Below are 17,063 nucleotides of genomic sequence, written 5' to 3'. Positions count from 1 at the left end.
ATAAGGTAGAATGCTGGTGAAGCTCTCTATCTGTCCTCAACCCCCAAAGTTTTCCACGAAGCGATGATGATTGACCTCTTTCAAATCTTTGCCCAAAATATTCTCTTTTTCAACCCCCAATGCCTTTACCTAGTTGACCCTCTAAATCTTTTAGGATAAACTTAATTTATATTTTTTTTTAATCCAAATACTCACAGATATGTTGGTAATTCTAATCAAATGCATTTTCAAGTATATTCAATTACAATCACTGAGGTTATTTCAATGATAATTACCTTGAATGTTCAATCAAGAATAAAAAAAAGTTCAATATACCTTTATTTTACCTATCTCTTGATTCTTGTCTTCCCTTCTTTTTAACTCTATCTCCTCTTATATGTTGATGTAGTTTTAATCGTTATCATGGTTCAGTTCACCACCACTTGATAGGATGTGAAAATTAAGATTCTTTGTTTGAGATCTTGTTGGATTGCTTCTTGATGTCTCCTCCTTCTCTTGTTCATAAATTTCAAAATACTGCACGAAATAATATGGATAAACTATCCGCAGAATGACGAGAGACCAAGTAATAAGTTAAATTTGATTTCTTCATAGTTAGCATTTTGTAAATCATCACCCAAGTTGGCTATTTATTTTTCTCTCTGATTTTTCAATGCTCTCATTTGTTCCCTTGTAACTTCATAAAAAATGCATCAAATGACAGGATTCTAGATGATATTTATTTTAATAAATAAATATTAGTTTCAATAAAATTTCAAAAAGAATTAGCAAAAATATTCAGAGGATGATCTTCATGACAAGGTTGAATGTAGGCAGAGAAGGCAATGTTGACCATCATGTTTCACCGTTCAAATCCTATCTGATTTGCATAAATATTTTGCCAGTGACATAGGGCCTTGTTATCAAATTCCATGAAAATTGGAATGCCTTAATGATTTACCCCATTGACCAGATGGCCAAACATCTCATGTATGATTTGCGTAGTTTGAACCATATAAATTAGATTATGTTCATGTGCATATTACATATATCCATAAGCGTGTCTGAAATATTTTAAACTCATTTGATGAGGGTTGAGTTTTCACTATCCAGTTTGAAAACTTATCAAGGCATTGTACTAAAATTCACTAAGCCTTAATCTTCATTTTTTTATCAATGATGAACATAATATTATATTTAGCTAGAAATAAAACAATTTAAACACTAAATGTATAATCCTAATATATAAAATTCACTTAAAAGGATTCATTTATTCGTTTCTGAAATATATTGATGATACATACATGCCTCCATGTTTTAGTGTGATTTTACCCAGTCAGACATTGTTGACCAAGGTTTTACCAATCCATTAATGACTATAGGTTTTACATTAACTAAAACACAAAGGCATGTCAAGTCTGATGGCAAAAACTAATGACCCAAAATTAAAGGATTTTTCATTGTTTTAATTTAGTCTAAGCATTAAATCCGATAAGGATTTTTGGAATGAAATACTCTGTAAATATTGCGCAGAAATTAAAGGGTTTATCCACAAGGATAAATAAATATAAAACATTATAAATCCAAATGAAAATGATTCAATTAATGAATGATTTTATTGAAAAATTTTCATTTTTAGGATTTTATGGATTTCATATTTTTGTAAAATGGAAGAATATAAATGATTAGAATAATTATATAATTTTCCCTAATTTTATGTAACACTTAAAAATTAAAAAAAATTAAATCCAATTTTAGAAATGAGAAATAAAGTATTTCGTTTTTTCTTTTTAGATATTTTAAAATAAATTATTGACACGAACGGTAAATATGTTTGTATAATTTTTAAATAATTAAATTAATTTATAATTGCTTAAAATATGATGAAACTATTGCAGCAGGTGGGAGTGGTTGGCATCAGTAGGCAACATAAAGAAGTTGTAGTTGTGTGGGCATGTTCGCATGGGTCAAAGATTTTCATGGGCATTGCAGATCACCATGACTAAGCTCAGACTTGGCAAAAGAGATGAGATTTTTTCTTGGTCTCATAGTGTTTTAACAGGTGTGTTGTCTCTACCAACAAGTGCGTGCAAAAAATGGTGAAGCAACTCGAAGAATGAACTTTGCAAGTGAAATTTAGGGATTTTTCAATAAAATTTCAGAGGGATGAAGTCAAGATATAATTTAGAGTGAAGTGGTAAAAGGATGCATATAGAGAGAGTAAAGTTGATTTCAAATGAAGATAATGTATCTTGAGCCCCCATTGTATTCATAAAGATAGAGAAAACTTAGATATATATCCATAAAGTGAAGGTGGTGTATCATGAGCCCCCAGTGTATCTTCCTAAATTTGGATCCTTATATTTTACCGGGTCATGATTTTTTGTATGAAAGAAAAGGATGAACACTTCAAAATAATCACATCAACCAGGTTGAACAACTTTTTCCCCTCTTTTGACTTATTTAAACTAAAATATTAATTGCAGTTCTTCTGTTACTTCGCGGTTATCCGAAGGCGCGAGGAGCGGGAGCGAAAGTACGAAGAAAGAAACCTTTCCGCCCGGGCGCCCAGAGGAGTGGTCCCTAGGTCCACCAAAACAAAAGAAACTGTTCCATTATATGCTTTAACAAATAAATCAGGAGTTGAATCGGGTCGGATAGTACATTCTCAACTCGAGCATCTGGTACAGTTTTTTATGTCCGTAAGAAGGTTCAGAATGAATGATGCTAATCAACGATGAAACGTTCTTCAAGAAATTAATGATTATAAAGTCAAAGTAAAGAAAAAATTGATTCTGTCAGAGAAATTCAAATTTATAGTCTGTGTATCCCTCGTAAACGCACCTAAAGTTGCGCCTTTCATCGTACTATTATTCATCTTCATCTTCATTGACTTCGTAACATGAAGATGCATCTGAATGTACTATCCGACTTCACACCTTCATCGTACTATTATTCATCTTCATCTTCATTGACTTCGTAACACCATACACCATACACCATACACCTTACACCTTACACTTCACACCTTATACACTTAACACTTCACTTCACTTTACTTCACACAATTCACTTCACACTTCACTTCACTTCAGTTTACACACTTCACTTCACTTCAAATACACCATACACCATACACCATACACCTTACACCATACACCAAAACACTGGGTTTTTCTGGGCCCTTACCTTTAAGTGCGCAATGCAAATTACCAAGACCCACTTTTCCTACTCTTGAATACTAAAAGGAAGGGAAAAACTACAGAGATTTTAGTACCAAAATGACCTATCAAACTTGTTCAAAAGCCCTTGTGGGTCCAACACTAAAAGGGGGAATTCCACTGAGGCCTTGAGGATCATTTCGCTTGTGGTGCCATCGGCCAAGCGGCCTCGAATCCACATCGCAGCTAGGACTTGAAACACCAAAGCGCCAGAACTCCGGAACAGGTTGGACTGCCTTCCCGATTGGAGAGCTGCTTTTCCGAACTGCTTCTCGTTGGACAGCAAACTCCAGAACTCCGGAACTCCGGAACTCCAAAACAAAACTCGGAAACTCTCATTCAACCGTAGGAGAGCGGCCTGTCGAGTGGCGGCCTGGCAAGTTCCTGCTTTTCTGAGCCCCTAACTCCGGGTGCCCTCGGCGCGGAGGCCTCGAGGATCACCTCGTTTGCTCCCGTTATTGAATGAACTACAACAAGCTGCGAGTTCCTGTCACTTTTCCAAAATAAACAATAGGAAAATGAAATCACATAGATAATCATAGAACCTTAGTTACTGACATTTCTTGATCCCTTTTGGAATTACACCTATAACTCTTGGCTCTCTTTAGGGGAAAATCCTCATACCCCGACATGCCGAGGTAAAAAATATATATATTAAAAAACAAAACCATGAACATATCATTTTTTACAATGAATCGCATCAACCTCCGAGCGATTGAAATAAGAGGAGGCTATTGCTTGCTTCGAGCGATTAAGAAATGCGGAGTTTTTAACTATCAGAGTGAAAACATTAATAATACTTTTAGAACGGTGTGTTTTAAAGGATATTCATTCATTGGAAGAGGACTGAGAAAGGAGTTGATTGACTTGAAATTGCAGAGAAAGTGCATGACATTAAATCAAAATAGAAATAATTTTATAAGGGTGTATTCTAATATAAGTAATGATAATATCATCAATGAATTTTGGGATCAAAGGCGCGATGGAGCGCCTTATCTTGCTGACTAGCCATTGGTAGAAAATATCTAGAATGACGTAAAGAGAGAGGAATAAAATATTTATTTTTATTTTTTATAACTAAAATGTCATTTGAACATTTCCTTACTTATGTCTATGTCATTTCCTCTTATTTTGTATTCGGTTGAGAGCTATATCAATGGAATACTATGATCCTACTTAGGAGACAAATTAGAGGGATGAGTGGTGGGATCCATCACATGTTCCACACCCCTATAATTGGTTTTTTGAAGCTCAAAAATGATTTTGCTCTCATAATCACATGAAATGCGCCACCTCATCAATAACAACCCCCTTTAATTACTCGTAATTATTCATGAGTAACAAAATTAATTGATATAAAATTCAAACAGCTTAGTTACAATTCCACAAAACATGCATAAACGATACTTTTATGAAGTCCAGAATTTTTAAAATAATCTAGTTAATAACATGATAAATTTTGCATTTAGATGCTTAAATTCACATCAAATGCATGTAATTCCAAGCATATGATCGTGTCCTGATTGTCGATCTTAAAAATATACTTTTCAAAATAATTTAAACTTGTGTTGGATGTATGGATGGATATTCCGTGGCCTCCAAGTCATACGTCCATTTGTCATTTTATTAGTTGCAATAAACATTTTTATTCTTGTTTTATCTTTATAGGGAAGTCCATGAATCTACGCAATAACTGTGATGAGAACACACTAAGTAAATCACAAGTCTTTAGACATGTCTCAATAATATTCATATTCAAAGGATACTAGAGATATGCATTAAAATATCTATCTAGAATAGCACTATATAATCTCAATCATATGGCGGTGTTTCTGATTCAATAGCTACTAGTTTGAAGAAATTGAAAAATAGTGGGTTAGGTTATGAACTTTATATCATTGCATACATTGAATCAATAAGAGATTACTGAGCATTTTGGTTCAAAATATTGAGATACTTTTTTATGTTTTCCATGTAGACTACTAATGATTTATATTAATTTTAGCTGAAGTGAAAATATTGTAATTTAAATGGACATATTGTTTTAAAAATAATTCTTAATTTGGAAATTGAGATATTTGTCAATTTTTTTCATTAAATTATAAATAAAATATTTTTTGACATAGCCAATGAGTTGTAAAATTAAATATTTAATTTTAACTAATTCAGTTAAAAATTGGTATATTGGTTGAAAGATACCTTGTGAGATAGTTGATTCATTGGGTAAACATTGGTGTAACTTGAGATTGAATGAGAAGTTGACACATTGAGTGGGGAATTCTACATACATGTGCTGTTTATGGAATCAGGAACATATTTGGTGATTTGTTTGAATCTTCACATTGAAATAATTTGCTTTGAGGAGCGAATAAGTGAAATGTGGATGATGGAAATCCTTTGTCTATAAATTTCGTAAAAATTAAAATTTTTAATTAATGAGAAAACTGATAAATTTGAAAGATTTGTGGTATCAGTATTTAAATAGTTCATTGGAAGGAGCTTATCCAAGATAAGATTCACTGATAAGAAGGAAGAAGGTTGAAACCAACATGTCTAGGTGAGAAAAATAAAAGTATTGATGATAGTTTTGAGACAAGGTTTCTACTTCAAATTATTGATTTAATTTTTTCATTAGATAGGGCTCTTACATTGTATGTTACCAGATTTTTGGGAGGAAAATTAGGGTGTCTAATTTAATATAACCGATTTCTCTTATGGTCCATGTTGTTATCCTTTTCTCCCTAATCCTAAGTCAAGGAATGATGAAAAGTGAGAGGAAATTATTAATACCTATTTAATGTAATTGTAAATAGGTATAATTAAGATATTATAGTGATGATTTATAATAATTAAAGTAAAGAAAGACAAAAAATAGAAGTAAAATGCGTCTAAGATAGTATATTTTTATGTTATTAATATGGTTTTTATTCTATATATATTAGATGCAGTGAATGCATATGATGATGAAATATACTTTTAGTACTATAATTCTGGGAGAGATTAAGATAGGTATTGGAAAATATATTCTTAAATTTTTATTGATATAGAAAACCAATATGTTAGAGAGAGGGAGATATTAGTAAAGATAATCTTCTTAGTAGAAGATATCTTTTAATTTTAATTGATATGTAGATTGAGATGTATGATAGGAGATATATATCTAGTAATTAAATGAATATTATGATTTAGAAGATAGCAAATAGGGTATTTTAAATTTTTAATAAAATCTCATACAAAGAATGTGGAAGAAAAGGAATAAGACACACAGATAATATGAAGATATTAATTTATTATATATAGATGGAGGTGAATGTAGATTATATATATGTAAGGAGTTTAAGATTTAGATAAATATGGATAAAAGATATTTTAAATTTTAGGAGGATATAACAAGTTAGACAAGGAGATGTATGAAAGATAGTATAGAGAGTAGTGATGATGAATTAAGAGTAAATAATGTGTACTAATAGAGAGTAAGGGACTAAATTATATTAATATCATAAATATTTATTGATATATATATATATATATTTAAGACGTAATTTATAGTATTTTATACGATAAAATTTAAGATACAATAACATAAAATTGAAGAAAATTCAATGAGGCATTGGTGTTCAATAAATGTCTCGAAGAGGATATTGAAAAGAATTTAAAAAAAAATGATTTCTAGTTTGATTCAATCCAATTCAATGTTTAAAAAATTAATAAGGTGTATACATCAACCAAAAGAAAGACCAGGGTGCACCAAAATTGCCTTTATTTTGGTGAGCAAGAGAAAGGGGCATGGATCCCTATGACCTAGTGTTAGGCCCCTAACTAGGCGGCATTCCCTGCCCAGAGGCCTGTGTGCTTATTGGGGGGCGTGTCCGTTGTATTCGGCTCACGACATTTTTAAGGACTAAGTCATAATGTGTAGCGGTGCCCAAATACCTGATCTATTAGGCCATTGCCACTGTCGATGGTGATTCACGGCAGACTGCGCACGTGCCCATCCACGCCCAGAGCGAGACAGATCAGGTACAATCCACGCGTGCTGGGCGCGCGGGCTGATCAGCGTGTGCGCGCGCGCACCAAGCGCCGTGCGCCAAAGCCAAGTGCCACGCGGGGGCACCAGCGCCGAGCGCTGCGCGCTGGAGCGAGAAGTGCTGCGCGCGAGTGTGGGACACGTAGGCCGGGTGGCATGTTGCGGGTGCAGCGCGCGGAGTTTCGCGGGATGCTGCGCAGCGGCCACGCAGGCAGCGCGCGCATTGCGTGTGCAGGGCACGCGGTGGGGAGACATCTCGCCAGGGGACTAAGGCAAGTGGCGCACAGAGAGCGCCGAGACGGCACAACGGTTGCGCAGCGCTCCTGCGGGTAGTGCTGGGCATGCAGCGGCCAGCTCGAGGGCGTCGAATGCGGCGGCGTCGCACAGACTGCGCTAGAGTGTTGACATGGTTGCCGGTGGCGTGTGTGATCGTCAAGGCAAGGGTGGCGTGTGTGATCGCCAGGCCCGCGGGTGCACGGCGCCAGGCCCGACGCGCTTGTGTAGCGGCAAAGCGGGCGCGTGCGCGCGGAGCGGCGGCCCTGAGGCGGTGTGGTGACATTACCTCGGCGCAAGGTGCCTCGTCTTGTTCCTTGTAACACCCCTCATCTTCCCCCATGTAATCTTGATGTACTCTTTAAGATATCAATGCAATGACCCTATTCACTGACGGTGCCTAGCACTAACATCTCCTCTAACCCCTCTCAAGCGATCTTAAGCAATTGCACAAGCTTTCGCTACAAGAGATCAAGGTTGCTCAGTGTTCTGCTCCAAGCACTGAGGCCGGCACACGCCAATTCCGAGCAAGAAACCTAGCTTGATATTTGATAGTATGACACCCAGTGTTAGGCCCCTAACTAGGCGGCATTCCATGCCCAGAGGCCTGCGTGCTTATTGGGAGGGCGTGTTCGCGTGAGACTCACGACATTTAAGGACTGAGTCATATTTGGTGCTACACACACTTAGGGTAGCGATGCCCAACCTGATCTTTCCGGCCATCACCCTCGTATGCGGTGATACACTGCGGGCGGTGCGTGTGCCCGTTCGCGCCTAAGATAGAACGGATCACGTGAAGTCCGTGCATGCTGGGTGCGCGGATTGACAGACGTGAGCGTGTGCACGCCAAGTGCCACGCGCGGGCGACAACGCTATGCGCAAGCGCCAAGCTCTATGCGGGACCGAGAAGTGCTGCGTGCGGGCGCGGGACGCGCAAGCTAGGCAGCATGCCGCGGGTGCAGCGCGTGGAGTTGTGCAGGGTGCCATGTAGCAGCCGTGCGGGCAGTGCGCACATTGTGTGTGCGGGGCACACGATTGGGAGACATCCCACCAGGAGACTAAGGCAACTAACGCACAGAGAGCGCCGAGGCAGCATGGGGGCGCGTGGCGTCCTGCGAGTAGTGCTGGGCACACAGCACCCAGCTTGAGGCGCCAAATGTGGTGGCATCGTGCAGACTACGCAGGAGAGGTGTCCGCGCGGGTGCTGGCGGCGTGTGTGATCGCCATGCCCGCGGGTGTGCGGCACCCAGTTTGGGGGCACACGGGTAGTGGGAGAGCGAGCGTGCGTGTGTGGAGCGACAGCCTCAAGGCGGAGAGGCGACACTACCCTAGCGCGATGTGCCTCAACTCGTTCGATGAATTACCCCTCGTCTTCCCCCTTGTAATTGTCCCAAATACGACGTAACATTTCTATGATATTAATGCAATGATCCTATTCCTCGACGGGGTTGCGTCCCCACCATCTCCTCTAACCCCCTTCTATGCTATCTTAAGAAATTGCAAAGACTTCCGCTACAAGAGATCGAGGCTAATTAGTGTTCTGCTCCAAGCAGTGAGGCCGGCACGCGTTAAATTTGAGCAAAAGACCTAGCTCGGGATTTGACCGCGTGACAATTGGTATCAAAGCCACGTTGGATTGCTTCCCCCTGTGCTCCTAACCCGTTAATGAAAGATGGAATCACTTCGCGCACAGCTACGCGGAGAGCGACGTTAGAAAGAGAAATATCATAGGTAGAACACCCGTGTTCTGTAGAAGAACCTCTTGAGTTTGAAGACCCAAGTTGACGAGAACCACGATGAAAGAAAATGAGACGTGGGAGAGCTAAGGGGTGAGTCCCGCCAGAGGCATGAGGTCCTCAAAGATATTGTATGAGGTCCAAGTAACCATCCTAGCAGTGATGGAGGAGAAAAACTTACACTCCCGCAACCGAAGTTTGACGGAGCCCCCAAAAAAGAAGCAGTGATGGATTTTTTGTATGATTGCAACCAATACTTTGGAAACAAGGAACTTTCTGAGGAAAAGAAAGTGCTACAACCAAGCTACTTCCTCACAGACAAGGCGAAGCTATGGTGGCGTCAACGGCAGGAGAGTGGGAACTGGCCACCTCTTATGCACGAAGATTTTGTGCAGGAAATAAAGAAAAATTTTATATCGTACAACACGACATGGATAGCGAGGACAGAACTTGAAAATCTTAGAATGACCGGTAATCCGAGAGAATATGTGGGCCAGTTTGTGTACATTATCAGGAGGATTATCACCATTTCTGAGGCAGACAAGCTCTACCGCTTCGCCAATGGACTCCCCCACTGGTTTCAAACAAAGCTAGAAAGAAGACACTACAGAGACCTTACTTTTGCATATCGAGTTGTGGAAGGAACAGAGCTCCGCCCACCAAACCTACAAAACCAGAAGAGAAACCTGGGAAATGGAACAAGCAATGTCAGGAACGCGTCGGGCACCAACAAACTCAAACAGTCAGGGCCTGAAGGGAAAGTTAAAGACATACTACGGCAAAGGTCGTGATAAGGGCAAGAGCCCAAGACTGTGGAAGACGACTCCGGGTGGTGGGGACAACAAGTTGACATGTTTTGTGTGTGGAGGGCCCCAGTTCATGAAGGATTTCCCGAGGGGTACGACGGCTGCCACCAATGTCAATGTGATGGTCGTGCCGCCTTCCCAACCGGATGTTCCCAGGGGTAGTAGTACGGTGACCTTGAACCCCCTCCAGTGCTTGGCAGCACTAAGGGGGGCGCCCCGGTCCAGTATGAGGATCTGAACCTCTTGTGCATCACGGAGGTGACGCACAATGTCCTCGCTAAGAAAGAAGCTAAGAAGCTAGGCCTGAAGCTTCCCCAAAGTATGGGGAAGATCAAGGCCATCAACTCGGAGGCACGAGATATCTTCAACGTGGCCAAGGGAGTGTTGCTGCAGGTGGGATCGTGGGACGGCCGGACCAACTTCATGGTGTCCCCGATAGATGACTTCACAGTCATCCTGGGTCTCGACCTCCTAATGGGATCACGCGCAGTTGTGTTTCCCCAGTACCGTGGTGTGATGTTCCCTAAGGGATCTCACCCATGTTACGTGAGGGACCAAGGGGTTCAGAAACTGCAAAACATCGCTCTCTTGTTCTCAATACAAATCAAGGACAGATTGAGGAAAGGGGAACAGACCTTCCTCATCACCATACGAGGGCTAGAACCCCAAAAAAAGGGTGGAAGGCAGGGATGCGCACCAACCCCGTTTGGCAGCACTTAGTTGGGGTGACAACAACGACAACAACTGTGGTGCAACCGCGGGTGGACTACCGGGGCCAATTGCGGATGTATTATGGGAGTTTGCTAGGGTGATGCCTGCTCAACTCCCCACGAAGTTGCCGCCCAAGCGGGATGTGGACCATGAGATTGAACTACTCCGGGGCACCCATCCTTCTATGTGGGCACTCTACAAGATGTCACCCGCTTACCTGGAGGAACTGAGGAAGCAGCTCTAGTAACTGTTGGAGAGCAAGTTAATTCGGCCATCTAAGGCTCCCTTCGTTGCCCCAGTCCTATTCCAAAACAAGGATGGGTCACTCTGACTTTGTGTGGATTACCAAGCGCTGAATAAGGTAACCGTGAAAAATAAATATCATGTACCCAACGCTGAAGAGTTGTTTGACAGGCTCGGCGAGGCTCATTACTTCTCACGAATGGACTTGAAGAGTGGGTACCACCAAGTGCGGATCAAGGAGGGGGACGAACCGAAGATGGCGTGCGTGACGTGCTACGTATAATTTAAATTTTGAGTGATGCCTTTTGGGCTCACAAACGCTCATGCTACTTTTTGTTGCCTCATGAACTTCATTTTTCAAGACTATATCAATGATTTTGTCGTTATGTACTTGGATGACATTCTCGTATACAGCCAAAGCTTGGGTGTGAGCCACCCGAGGAAGGTGATGGCCAAGCTGAAGGAGCACGAGCTCTACCTCAACTCAAAGAAATGTGAGTTTGCTTGTAGGAGATTGAGTTTTGCATGCACCTGGTTGGGAAGGAAAGTCTACGTATGGATCCCTCGAAGGTGAAGGCCATCAAGAATTGGACAGAATCAAAGGGAGTGCCACAATTGAGATTTTTCCTTGGCTTTGCTAATTACTACCAGAAGTTCGTCAAAGGCTTCTCCTGACTAGCTGCCCCAATAACAGATTTGTTGAAGGAAGACGTCATGTGGCAATAGACAGATCGATGTCAAGGAGCATTTGACAAGTTGAAGAGTGCAGTCTCTAGCGAACCAGTGCTTCGATTGCCCAAATTTGATAAGCCATATGAGGTACACATTGAGGCTTTTGACTTCGTACTTGGAGGTGTCTTGATGCATGACGGGCACCCCGTGGCTTACGAGAGCCGCAAGCTAAACGATGCGGAGAGAAGACATTCGATGCGCGAGAAGGAGACGACAACAGTGGTACATTACATGAGAGTCTGGTGCCACTATCTCCTCGGAGGGAAATTTGTGGTCTACACTGACACTGTGGCCACGAGTTGCTTCGAGTCCCAGAAGAAGCTGACCCCGAAGCAAGCAATATGGCAAGATTTCTTGGCGGAATTTGACTTCATCTTGAAATACAAGCTTGGACGAGCTAATCAAGTGGTCGACACCTTAAGCTGCAAGGAACCAGAAGTTTTTGTGACCACACTTTCAGCAGTCCAAGGGAGCATTTTGGAAAAAATCAAGTTGGTGATGAAAGATGATCCAGAAGTTGTTTGCCTCATGAAGCGCATTACTGCGGGCGAGACGAGGAGATTCTGGATGGAGGATGACAATATTTATGCAAATGGGAACCATCCGTATGTGCTGCATGCGGACAGACTGCGCTGAAAGCTCTTCTATGAAGCACACGACGCACCCCACGCCGAACACCTAGGGCAGACACGGACGCTTGCACTCCTATCCAGCAGCTATCACCAGCCAAGAATGGAACGCGATGTGGAGGCTTATGTTCGTTCATGCCTGGTGTGTCAACAAGACAAGATGGAGAAGGCCAAGGCTGCGGGAACGCTGGAACCTCTCTCGAGGGTGAGCTGACCATGGGAGTCTATTTCAATGGATTTCATCACTTGGCTTCTGCGCGTCGGTGGGCACGATGCCATCTTGGTTATCATGTATCATTTCTCTAAATATGTGACGTTCATCCCCACCACGTCGGAGGTGCACCCAGATGGCGTGGCTCGTCTGTTCATGTCCCATGTGGCGAAGTACTCGGGTCTTCCACTGGACATCATTAGCGACTACGATACAACACTCGCGGGTCATTTCTGGGAGTCGTTGTTCAAATATATGGGCTCTAAGCTCAAATTTTCTACGAGTTTCCACCCCTAGACAGATGGTCAGACGGAACGTGTAAACATTGGTGTAACTTGAGATTGAATGAGAAGTTGACACATTGAGTGGGGACTTCTATAGACATGTGCTGTTTATGGAATCAGGAACATAGTTAGTGATTTTTTTGAACCTTCACATCAAAGTAATTTTCTTTGAGGAGTGAATAAGTAAAATTTAGATGATGGAAACCCTTTGTCTATAAATTGTGAAAAAATTAAAATTTTAAATTAATGAGTCCACTGATAAATATGAAAGATTTGTGGTAACATTATTTAAATAGTTCATTGGAAGGAGCTTATCCAAGATAAGATTCACTGATAAGAAGGAAGAAGGTTGAAACCAACATGTCTAGGTGAGAAAAATAAAAGTATTGATGATAGTTTTGAGACAAGGTTTCTACTTCAAATTATTGATTTAATTTTTTCATTAGATAGGGCTCTTACATTGTATGTTACCAGATTTTTGGGAGGAAAATTAGGGTGTCTAATTTAATATAACCGATTTCTCTTATGGTCCATGTTGTTATCCTTTTCTCCCTAATCCTAAGTCAAGGAATGATGAAAAGTGAGAGGAAATTATTAATACCTATTTAATGTAATTGTAAATAGGTATAATTAAGATATTATAGTGATGATTTATAATAATTAAAGTAAAGAAAGACAAAAAATAGAAGTAAAATGCGTCTAAGATAGTATATTTTTATGTTATTAATATGGTTTTTATTCTATATATATTAGATGCAGTGAATGCATATGATGATGAAATATACTTTTAGTACTATAATTCTGGGAGAGATTAAGATAGGTATTGGAAAATATATTCTTAAATTTTTATTGATATAGAAAACCAATATGTTAGAGAGAGGGAGATATTAGTAAAGATAATCTTCTTAGTAGAAGATATCTTTTAATTTTAATTGATATGTAGATTGAGATGTATGATAGGAGATATATATCTAGTAATTAAATGAATATTATGATTTAGAAGATAGCAAATAGGGTATTTTAAATTTTTAATAAAATCTCATACAAAGAATGTGGAAGAAAAGGAATAAGACACACAGATAATATGAAGATATTAATTTATTATATATATGTTGACGGAGGTGAATGTAGATTATATTTGTCCCATAAAGTCACAGCCCTTTGCCCGGCGATCTATCTCCTTGTCTTTGTTGGCCTAACCCATTTGAGGTTACAATATCATATATGTTAACCCCATATTGATAGAGTTAAAAAATGAGCCTGTTGTATATATGTTGAACCCAACATCAATATGAATTAAAGGCCATGGTTCCCTCACACGCATGTAGGGGTTGTGTACTCTCACTTGTTACCAGGCCTATTGTGGGTCTATGTCGTGATGATGCCTTAGCGCTATGCTTGCTACATTGGGTTCAGCGACACATAACTAGCTCGGCTGTTGTGTGCTCCTGTACATCCCAATTTTTTCTTTATTATTTATCTATTTTTTAATTCAATTCACCCCTACAATATAGAACAATGAATTAAGCCCAAAAAGCCGTATTCCACGTTTTAAAATAACAATGTTAAAGTATTAGGCCTGAAAATAGTGTAAAATTCACAATAAAAATGTACATTGAAATGATTAACCAATTAATTCATCAAATGTAATTTTGCATTAAAATACATAAAGTTGGATTACTCAGTTTCATTCATTTTGATGCGCCATATCTATTTTTCATGTCTTGAGTTACATGAATTCAGTAGATTTTTGGTTATTATTTCTAGCTAACCTTCAAGAATTTCAAGCGATCTGCTTTCTATTGACTTTTAGATAAAAAAGGCTTAGGTTCTGAGTGAAGTGAAAATGGTTGATGAATGAACAAGGTTATGGACATGGAATGACCCATCAAATATAAGAGCCCGTGCATAATAGGCCTTGAATAGAACATGGTAAATGAAAAAATGAATGATCAAGCAACATCCTTTTACTTTCATTGATTAAAAATAAAAAGGGCCCCAAGGTCGTGGTATATTAGAATGGCATGGAATGGCCTTCTAAAGGGCCATGATCTTCGTGGACACTGGCTGGGCATCTAGAATGAAAAGGGAATAACTACTGCTCTGGGATGGCAGGAGTGAAACATCAGAGAATCAGGCATGGAAAAAGAGAAACATTGGGTTACAACAATCAGTTAAGAGATAGGGTATAGGGACATTAAATTCATTGATTAAAAAATCTCAAAATTTCTCTGTGTTTGTCTACTCTGCATTGGTAATGGAACCACCATTGGTCATCCAAATGAAACTCCTATGCATGAGCACATAATTTTGTTGTCATGAGATTGATTAAATTCATATTGAATCTTCATTTTTTAGAGGAAGTAATGTATTTAGTGAATAAACCAATCTTGACCTCTTACACATAGCGATTTGCAACAAGAGAGACTCTCTGAAGCAAGGAAGGGTGAAAGAATTCAGCATGCCCCCTTTCTTAATATCCTACATTAGCGAGGTTTACCTTTTATTTATTTAATCTCATAGATTATGAAGAAGAGAGATATAGTATATCATAGTAACCCCAAAAAATATAATCAAATTCATAAAAAAATTCCATCTTATATCATCCATAAAAATTGAATGTTTTAAATAATTGGATTCTTTTCACCTTTATTCTTCACAATAAAGCTTCATTTGATCATAATTTAATTTCAGCCCCTATGGAGATGAATCTTACTCTCCTACAATCTACCTAGGTTAAAAAGAGAGAAAGATTCAGTCTCTAATTTCTATTGAGTACTTTATCATGGAAAGTAACACCCAATAAATTTATTCATCAGGCTTAATGGCCTAGGCAGCATGAGCCATTGATAAGTCCTTTAACTAGTGAGGCTACGGGTAATGAATACCCGAGACATGTTCATGAGAGCATTATTTTACTTTAGATTGAAGCGTTACAATGAAACACAAAGATCCTTAAAAGTTTTTTTTTTAATTTGATTGTTAATGATGCGAAATTGGGTCGATTGTAAGTTAGGAACCTCTCCTATGATCGGATAATATTACAGAAAATTATGAAAATCATGAAACATATTATTTATCACTATGTGGACTTTAAAAAATTCTTCTACTCTCCTTTATCTTATATGCATCATTTCCACACCTGCTAATTAATTCTACTTCTGTAAGCTGGGAATTTCCATGGCAGATAGAGCTGTGTTTACTTGGTCTTTGTTTATCATACTTGTCAACAAGCTACTTTATTTACATGATTTACTGGGCTCTCTGTTTTGCATCCTTGTCAACAAGCCCAATGGACCCATTTGGCCTAGGGTTTTTCAGCCTCTTCACCTCTCATCAAGTTACTATAAAATCTTCATTCATCCTCGCGTAAGAGATTACGCAGGCAGTCCCTAAGGAGACATGTTCATCTCCAGCTCAAGCTCGTGCTTGGCTTCCAGGCGTTCATCTCTTTCCTAACCTTGATCAATGTCTTCTGGGATTTCAGTCGTTGGGTTTATCGTATATTTTGTGGTCTTCGATGACGATCAAAACATACTTTCGTTCTTCCGAGGAAGTATTTCTTCTATGCGGAACGTTATGGAGACCTGAACCGAGGAGACCAATTCTTTTCGTTTAGTTTTTCGTTGCTTCACCTCTGTGAGGTTTGGGTTTACATTTTTTCGTCTTCTTCGTGAGAGCATCTCGATGATGATTCACTGCGAACCTTTTTCTTCCTAGGATCCAAGCTCTGTCCGGATTATTCATGGAGACCTGAGCTGAGGAGATATTGTTGTGTCCTACTCTATTTCCCTTATGTAATATCTAAAATTGTTACTCTGGTTCTGGATTTTCCTATACCTTTCGACCATTTTTGAAGTGTTGTTCGCTTTGTTTGTCTCTGAATTTGGAACCCAACCAGCATGCTAAATTCTTAATCGTAATTTTGATATATTTCTTCACCCCCATGATGCCCATGTTTTTAAACAATGGTAGTAGTGGTCAGAAAGTATACATGATCGTGAAAATTTTCACATTGCTGAGGGGTGCCCTGCAACGATTCTCTGTAATCATCCGACTACGCCTATTTTTTGGAGTAATTAAACACTCCTTTCTGATTTTGAATTAGTTTTGAATAGCCAGTTTTCCTCGGTTGAAAGACGTCGTGACCTAACTGAACTTACGATCAAAATGCTGTGAGTGAAGAATGTAAGAAGAATTGTCAAAAGACA

The 17,063-nt window shown here is 39.5% G+C and overlaps 1 non-coding gene across 1 annotated transcript; it reads left to right on the top strand.

Moving 5' to 3' along the window:
• Positions 1–16,365: 16,365 nt before the first annotated feature.
• On the top strand, positions 16,366–16,454 carry LOC144715959 (small nucleolar RNA Z159/U59). Its single transcript, XR_013584784.1, has one exon. It is a non-coding gene; the product is annotated as a small nucleolar RNA Z159/U59 (small nucleolar RNA).
• Positions 16,455–17,063: the final 609 nt, after the last annotated feature.

Source organism: Wolffia australiana, chromosome 19 (genome assembly GCF_029677425.1).
Source record: "Wolffia australiana isolate 7733 chromosome 19, ASM2967742v1".
NCBI lineage: Eukaryota > Viridiplantae > Streptophyta > Magnoliopsida > Alismatales > Araceae > Wolffia > Wolffia australiana.
The sequence above is the reverse complement of the archived record's forward strand: the minus strand, read 5'-3'. Positions and strand labels throughout refer to the sequence as shown.